This window comes from Cottoperca gobio, chromosome 2, assembly GCF_900634415.1.
Source record: "Cottoperca gobio chromosome 2, fCotGob3.1, whole genome shotgun sequence".
In the NCBI taxonomy this organism is placed as follows: domain Eukaryota; kingdom Metazoa; phylum Chordata; class Actinopteri; order Perciformes; family Bovichtidae; genus Cottoperca; species Cottoperca gobio.
This window is the reverse complement of record NC_041356.1, coordinates 2,455,910-2,465,199: the sequence shown is the minus strand read 5'-3', so window position 1 is coordinate 2,465,199 and position 9,290 is coordinate 2,455,910. Positions and strand designations below refer to the sequence as shown.

At 38.8% G+C, this 9,290-nt stretch overlaps 1 protein-coding gene across 1 annotated transcript in view; it reads left to right on the top strand.

Annotated features, from left to right (window-relative positions):
• The window catches only part of stk35 (serine/threonine kinase 35), an 18,347-nt gene extending 9,859 nt beyond the window's left edge, over positions 1-8,488 (top strand). Inside the window, 1 exon segment of the mRNA XM_029446250.1 lies at positions 5,399-8,488. The gene's annotated coding sequence lies outside the window, so the exon portion shown is untranslated.
• Positions 8,489-9,290: the final 802 nt, after the last annotated feature.

Genomic DNA, 9,290 nt, shown 5'->3' with positions numbered 1-9,290 from the left:
GATTTTGTATTTTCTTTAAGTGCAAAGACTAAAAAGAAGATCTTGTGATCAAAGCTAGTTTTTCAGTGCAAACATATTTGTTTATTGACTAAGAGTGGTTGAACCGGTCTGAGATGCATCCACAATGCACACAGTGCTCCTGTTTTATGTAAGAATATAAATAAATAAATAGCGTGTGTGTCTGTTTGGAAAAATACTAAATATTTAACGACTTGATCAGGATTGGGAAATCCCTATAGGACGTGTATTGTCAGCGTTATATCATAACCATGTGTGTATATATTTTATTTTGTGAGACATCCCCAACCCATCTATCTCTGCCATCCTCCTTGTCCATCCCCCCTTTGTCTTTCTTCTCCTCTGCTGGACAATGAGAGTGCTGCTCCGGTTTTAAGGCTTATGGAGGCTGTTTGGAACATTATGTCCTCTTGCTGCCTGTAAGCTATGTGCCAACTCTAAACCAGGACAGAGCACTGTAAACCCCGGCCCCACGTGTACACACCTTACTTTGGAAATGGTTTTTGATTTCACTGACAGCATGAACAGGTTTTCTTTTACAAGTTGAGGCATTTTCAGGGTGTTGTCCTTGCACTGCACACATAAATGCCTCTATGTAATGTTATACAAACATTTATGCCTTCAAGCAGGCTGAAGGACTTTCTCTTTGCAATTGTCTTCCATCTTATCTGCAAGCATCATATATTTTAAGCAAAGATAGAATGAGAGAATGCTGGCTCATCTAAAGGAAATTAAATAGTTTGGACAGCAGTTTGAAGGCAGTGTACGGTACGCTATGTTCTGTGTTGGCTCAGCCAGTGGGAGGTATTATGGAGGGGCTGAGAAATGCCAGAGGGGGCCACCTTTTATGAGATTTTTGGGAGTGGGTTTACTTATGCAACATGGTTTTAAAAGTTTTAAATATTTCCTAGGAGCCCTTAGGGTTCTGAGAAAGAACTGCAAAAGTGAATCTGAGCATCTCTATGTGTTCTTGTGTTTATTCAGAAGTTTAAAATTGGAGGGGAAGAGGAAAAGTCTGAGTGAAGCTCTCAAGCCAGTTCAGCAATCAGACCACTTTCTTTCCATTTTAATGTCTTTTGTCCAATTTATGATGCACTTTCCAGCACTATAAACAGTCCAGAAACGCTGCCATCCCACGGTGCTTTGGAATAACATGGATTCACATATTTTCCGCTCCGCTTTCCCCATTCATGGTGGTTGTGTTGGCTCTAATGGGCTGTAAACTCTTAACACCATGTTAATCCCCTCACAGTCCGAGTACCATCTATCGCAGCCGTACAAGTCATGCAAGTGCTGTACGTGCTAATGGACCTCTTGGTGGATCCTCTTCGGTTCGAGTTGACAGTTTTTATTATTTGGATGGTTCTACCAAATCTGACAGATTCAATTCAATTCAAAGATTCATAAGCTTAATTTTCATATGCACAAAAGATACCGTTGTTGGCAATGGAAATCTTAAGTCCCTGGATCCTCCAACAATGATAAATAAAAAAAATAAAAATAAAATAGTGCAATAAACATAATGGTGCAAGTACAATGCAGGAATAAGTCAAATATATATATATATATATATATATAGAGAGAATAAAATGTTGAATACTGTACAGTAGAATAAATATTGTATACTGTAAAAAAGGAAGACGCGCTGCTGTCTCGGTGATGATGCAGGTGTGATGAGTCCAGGTCAGGTCCTCACTGATGTGATCCCCGAGGAACCAGAATCTGCTGACTCTCTCCACTATAGTGCCGTTGATGGTGATGGGGCCGTGTCCCCCTCTCTGTTGCTTCCTGTAATCCACTATCATCTCCGTAGTTTTGTTGACGTTGCTGTCAGTGATCAGGCCGATGACGGTTGTGTCGTCAGCAAACTTAGTGATGGCGTTGGACGTGCGTGAACAGGGAGTAGAGGAGAGGGCTTAGCACACAACCCTGAGAGTTTCTGGTGTTTACGCTCAGGGTGGATAATGTGATGCTGAATGCATTCTCTGACCAGGAATCAAACTTGGGTCACAGCAGAGAGAGTGCCGAATCCTTACCACCAGGGAAACAAAGTAAAACAATAAAAATGCAGAGTTGGAGAGGAGTTTGAGACACGGCAGCCATCATACTCTGTCTCAGGGTTAATTTTGACCTGTTAATAATAGATGAATAAAGATGTGGTCTGCTTCTGTTGCAGAAAACAGATTTGTCTCCTCCCTCTACTCTGGATTTTTGGACTTGCTCTGTCACTACTGAGCACTCTGTCTCGGGACAAAATGAGAACATAAGAACTTCAAGATGGCAGGATTATCCAAGGGACAAATGTTGGAACAAACAAAAAGTGAAAACAAGCCTTTAACCAATTGGGACTAGGCCTGGGAAAATATTTGTCCTTCACATTTTCAGCTATTGTTTTTGAAAATGTACAGAATATATTTTCAGTCAGACAGGCGCTATTCTAGATATCTGATCATGACAGAATGACACTTCTCTTTTCATAGCTCTGTTTTACTAAAGTACTGAATGTCATCCCAACCCTTGACATTTGACATAGTTGGATTTGTCCTAACTCCCTTTGTCTTGCTTATGTATGTAGCAGTAGTATCTCCAACAGAGCAACACGCAGATTAATGCTGACTTCAGCAAGGGTTTGACCAGAGGGACTTTTCAAATGTTTATATGTTGCACCATGTTAGTTTTATAAGGGTTCATCTTTCAGCAGCATTCAACACACAATCTATCTTTAAATTCTTCATCTCTGTATCCTTTACTTTTTTTGCAGTAAAGACTTGGTGTGTAAAGGCCTTTTCTCCCCATTTACAGGACTCATTGCATCTTGTCCCTCTTTATTATGGTATACTTGTCACCCCACCTTCGAGTGTGATCATTTAGAATAGTTATAAACATTTTTACATTGTGATTTCTTTAGACGACACGTCGTATGGACTAGTCAGTTTAAAGCACACTGGTATTGAAAATGCAATGAACAGCTGTCCATACTCTGTGTGTGTCTCTGTGGCTGTGGAGGGACAACGTATTTCCTCAGTCAAACAGCTGCCTGAACAGTGATGCACATCAATCAAAGTAGATAGGTACAGGCTGTCTACACTGGACACGTCTGATGGAACATATTACAAAACCGTTGTCTAGCTTAATGGCTTGTGTTTCACTCGGACTGAATGGAATAATTAAAATTTTATTTCATGTGTCCCATATTTCCCAACACTTACCAAGAAAGTTAAATATATTTAACTGCAAATAAATAGGTTATTTCCAGGAAAAAACTACTTAACGGTGTTATTAATTATTGACCTCCAATTAACACAATTAACTTTTTTCCTACATTCATTACTAAATTACATGTTTTTTTTTGCAAGAATGACTTCCCAGGAAAGGTATTAGGAAATTATAGGGCCCCTAAAATAAAGCCATATTGCTAATTTCTTTTTGATTTCCCAAACTAGGCAATATGGAGCCATTTATTTTACTAATAATCATAGAAGCGCAATCAGAATAAAAATGCTTCATGTAAACACCTCAAGCAGAAAAGTAAAAGTTTTTTTAATTCTGCCTAAAACAGCTTCTGTCGACCTGTCACAGTCCATTATACTCCTTAAGAATACTTTTTTTAACCACATGCCCTTTAGTAGTTATTAAGAGGTTCCAGATAATAGTGGCTTTGTCCTGTTCAATACTATTTTCTAATTTAATAGAAAGCACAGCAGTAAAGTCCGCAGTCAGAGTGTGTAGAGTAGTGTCATTTATCCATGGTGAGCTGTATACCCAGGTATAGGAGGCATGCTGTTAAACATGAGTTCAGAAAGTTCACACACAGGTACAACTGTCCCTCAAAGCTGCTCATGTGAAAAACCAAAACTGCTGAATGCTGAAGAATTAGAGCCACGGCCAGTGCATTCAGGCAGCTCAGGGCACCATGAAATCATCGGCCGGTCTTTTCAATAACAACACTGTTTTTAAAGAACAGATTTTGGTCTGAGTATGATGGTAAACGAAGGAAAACAAGCTTGAGGTTGGATATTACTGGAATCCCTTTGCGTTTCCAACTCTCAGAGATGAACAAAAGAGATTAAATCGGCGACCAGTGGCCTCTGGAAACCAGAAAATCAGATCGATAGATGAATATATAAGATGAAGATTGTAAAGTTGAATTCTGTTTTCATAGTCAATATCTGAATTAATTTGTTATTTGCTTTAGGGGACCCCTTTTACTCCCAATAGCACCATATTGTGAACAGTATACTCTATTCTACTGTAAATACTGTATATGTGGAATTAAAAGTGCTTATCCTCAGCAGTGACGTAAGCACTTTCCATGTCTCCATTCTGCACGTCATCCCGACACGCTTGCTTGCTGCTAAGCTGACCCGCTTGTGTTCATACCATGTGCTGTGAGGTTTTGCAACCCATGAGGAGAGAAACAAACCGCTACTAGTTTGAGCTGTGGCATGTCGGCCCCTGGGCTATTATTAGAGCACAGCACTAAACTAAACCTGCACACATCTAAAGGCAGGAAATCCACTAATTCCTTTCAGCTGGTGATGTCATTTGGCTGCAGGTAGATGTAGAAGGAGTGACTCCATTATCAACCATTGTGGCTTTGTTGAGGCATCACTGTCTGCAGTGAGATAAATGCATCTCATAACATGCATGTAGCATAATTATATAGTTATAATATTATATATAATAAACTGGTGTTTTTTAGTATACTGTAGTTTAGTATAACTGTATTTGTATGGTTTGTCTGACCTGGTTGTTGGTTTGTTTAAAACCTGTCTGCTCGTGTGACTGCTCGTGTCAATAGACCAGTCGGATTTGTTCCCAGCTCTCAGATATGAATTTAGGGAGCAGAATGTAGGGCAGGTGCCAGAAATACTGAGGGCATGACAACTACGTCCCCAACCAAATATATATATATTTTTTTTACATTTTTGGCCAACGGCTCACTTCTATTATCTCTTATTAGGTCTGTCAGTTTTTAAGAATATATCCCGTTTGAAATGAGAACTAGCGCATTGTCTTAATCTGAATTTGAACACAAGCCCTACACCCCCATTCTAAACCTCTGAACTGTTGTAGTTGTGCATCTGCTGTCTGACTTGAGTGACAATACCTATGGAAACTATGTTGTCGAATCAAAAATGCTTCCACACATGAATTCTCCGATGGTGTCATACATGTCTGTTCATCCCAACTCGCCAGTGAACATGAAGATCAAGATGCATTTAAAGCATCTCCACATATCCAGAAATTCAATTATAATGGTGGAATACCAAGTCCCTTCTAACCTATAGAACTGATGGCCACAGCTATGGAAATAAAGCCTAATTTATAGTTTTCTTGTTGCTCCATGCTGACTAGTTTAAACTTTGTGTCTTTGCAGCTTTGTTTACTACATGGACGTGGACTCCAATGGAAGAAGGAACATTGACAAACTGAACTGTGAAGATTCCACAATCATGATTTGAGCGGGAAGTGGAACTGGCTAATGATTCCAAAACTTGTATGTATGCAAACCAGACAACAACATTTCCAGCACCATCCAGTTACAACGACGGTTACAATGGAGCTGTTTAACAGGTGGATAATGTCAGTGTCTGAGTTGACTTGATGTGACAACCAGGTTTATGATTTTGTTGTTTTATATTTTTTACATTTTCTTTCCAACAGCCCCAGTATAGGCCCGCTCCTCCTTAACATTTGTAACGTAATTAGCTGTGGCACGGGTAAGGTACTGGACTGCACCAGTATCTTAAGGTCAAAGCATCATTTCACCCATGACATTATGTGAATAACTACCAGTCTGTCTTTGCTACGCTGACCTGTACAACTTCGTGCCTTAAAGATGAGTCACACCAAGCGCGATTGGATGATGAAATAAATGATTTTGTAGGTTACATTGGAAACTTGCACACCAAGACAGAAATTTCATGAGGCTGGAACCACTTTTGTTCTATGCAGGTTTCTGTCTGCAGAAATGCAATTAACCAATGGAATATTTTCACCTTCAATGATGTCACACTTTCTTAACAGTTTTCCAGGCTGCAATAATGAGAATGTAATCATTTGGTGGCCCCTTTACTCAAAAGCTCAAGTGCAGCCATGATGCTGAAGCTGAAATATACAAAACTTAAACTGAAATTATGATATTATTATCAAAGTGTTTGCACGCTCATTGTAAGAAGGTTGAAAATGATATTTCATAAATCTATGCCGCACGCCGGAGACCGAGGCAGATAAAACGTGGATATGAGTGACGTTTATAATGTTTTAAAGGCGTTTCAAGCAGGGAATTTAGATTGTGTTTTTATTCATGTTGAATCCTAAGAGATTGGACTAATTGCAAATCTGTATGTCATCTCTGCAAAGTATGAACATATTTTCTCAATCAACTTACAATCATAACAATCATGATCATTTGATGGGTTTATGGCTGTATGATCATTTGTACTGAATGTTTTTTACATTGAGGTTAAGTGTGGTATTTTATGAGTGGAATACCACTTTAAATACAGTTCAAGATATCAAGTCAATGCAATGCAATCATCTTTCATTCAGAGATACTGAGCATTGTTCTGTACTCTACCCAGAGAGGTGTCTGATCGGTGTGAAGTGAATAGTGTTTAATGGGTCATTCTACACGAACAGCCTGACTGATATTTAGACATCTGTGGCTGAACCTTTCTTGAGTATCTGATTAGGAGACTTTCACAGGAAATTTGAAGATTTACCATCTGGAAATAATCCCCAAAAGCAGCCATGTGATACACATTCTAACTCTCTTTCTTCCTTCCCCTCTTTACGGACATGTTTCAAACTCTTTGCCGTGACACGTAATGCTGAGTAGAACACTTTCAGCTTAGCTGTTGGTTGCAGCCACTATTTATGTTGTGAGAAAATTATGGTTAATGTGTGCTGTGATTGAATGAAAACTGATCACTACATGTGCACCCTGGGGTTAAACAAGAATATAAAGCCATATGACTGATCCACAGGTGAGATGGTACTTGAAGCAACTAGGATTTCCAGGAAGATAGAAAGAACAAGATGCAAAAGTTCAAATGCACAAAATGATTGAAACACAGACGAGAGGAATGACAAAAACCTCCTTTTGGTTTTATAGCGCTGCTTAACATTTGGGTTCCCTTCAGTGACTCAGCAGTAGTAGTACATTTTAAGGTGTTTTGTAGTGTGGCCCTACCTCATTCTCAGCACTTTGAAACATCTCATGTACCTTCACAGTTGACTTTTCTCATTAACTTTGTCTTGGTGTCTGATAAAAGGGAAACTTGGGGATTTTTACCTCAGACTCAGTTTCCCCATTCTTGAACTAACCTTTTGACTGGCTTCTCTGTGTAGTGTTTTGCCTAGTTACACGTAACACCTAGCTTTTCCCTTTTATAATGACTACATCTGCAACATCTGTTAACGTCTCTCTTAATGGCTGTATTACAGAGATAGTCCACAATTGTTTGTTGTTTGCATTCAACAACAACAGCTCCTGTAAGGCTTTATTCGTGCCCGAAGGTCTCTAAGCATGAAGGCGTGTTTAAAACAAATGATTTCGGTTGAGAGTACAACCATGTTTGAAGTCAAAAGGATTTCTCGCTGTTCGTTGGTCGTGTCTAGATGGTAACTCTCAATTTGCGAAAATCTCGCAAAATGGTTGAGGTTAGGCTTTGACCTTGAATGGTTAAGTTTAGAATAGGTCGTTGGGCAGCAAGTCTCGCAAGAGTTTTCGCAAAGTTTTGCAAGCAGAGACTTACCATCTAGACATGACCCTTAAAATTGCCGCTTATCCTGAAAGTGTAGGACTCCAGGATTTTACAGAGATGCAGGAGCGATTATGATTAAAGTGCAACAACAATTAGTTTGTTATTTAGCTGTTGTTAAAACATGAAGATGTTCAATTTGGAATGAGACTTCTATTTTTAACTTTTTGCTAGTGTAGCACAGAAAATCTGTTGTTTACTCTTTCTAATCTCTGAACTGCTATGCAGTGCTCAATATACATACGTTTCTTTAAGCATTAAACCTAACAAACATACTGCATATACAAACTGTATATGACATTGCTGTGGTAATAAGCTAACTGAGGATCTTTACAACTAAATCATCACTACTAAAACTGTCCACTTGCCCTGCTGTCACTGTATTTTCTGTATAAACCATTTAATTTAGCTCTTTTCGGACTAGCAATGATTCCACTTGAAAATATAAACACTTTACACTATGCAAAATGTTTCACTGCCTCACTGTAAACACCGTACAGAGCCACACCGTTCTCAAACAATTGTGTGTAATATCTTGAATCTTTTCTCTTAGTGCATATTTCAGAGATGTTTGTTGTGGTAAATAAGAACTTGTTTTTGTAAATGAAGCTGACCCGAGCCATTCGATGTTTGAGAAAGCATCATGTTTTTTTGCTGTAAATATGTTTAACAATTTTTCTTGGCATAAATGATCAAAACTATTTATGTGTGTGTGTGTTTTTTTTAATGAAAAAAACCTCAAACCTTTCTTTATTAATCAAGCTTTTTAACTACATCCTATATACATGTTATATCCCTACATTATGGACTCGATGTTCCTTTACTCACTCTCTTTATCTGTCATTTATTTAGTTTTCTGCTTAAGAATAGATAACTACAGTTTTTAGGCATTAAATGCCTACTACATACATGCAAGAATATTTTCAGTAGGAGAGCTTTCCAGAAGACGTGCATGAGTGTGACAGCTAACGTGCACATCCATTTGAATGTTTACAATAAACAAATGAAAGATTAAGTATCATGGGGCATCCCAGTAGCTCACCTGGTGGCCCATGCACTAAAGCCTTACCGCAGCAGCAGCTATACATATCATCATGTTATATATATAAATAACTTGGTTATAGTTTATAGACAGGAACTCATTTTCAGCTGCAAAATGGTGAGTTTACCTCACATATTTGTGGAAGAACCTTTTTGTATGTATAGATGCCCAATCCTCCAAACACTATTACGTTTTCTCTGGGTTGCCACAAGGAATAATTTAAGGACCTTTTTAATTCATACGTGCTACTCCTGAGCAGTGTCATCAGGACGCACTATGTTAGTTCCACAGCTATGCTGATGACACTCAGCTCTATTTATCAATGTCTGCTGTTGACACCAGGCCAACTGACTCACTTTAGATATAAAGGCATGGAGCCTCCAACACCTGGATTCTGCAGGATCCTTTTTGTGGACTTCAGCTCTGGACCATCATCCCAGCTCTGCTACATGACAAGCACT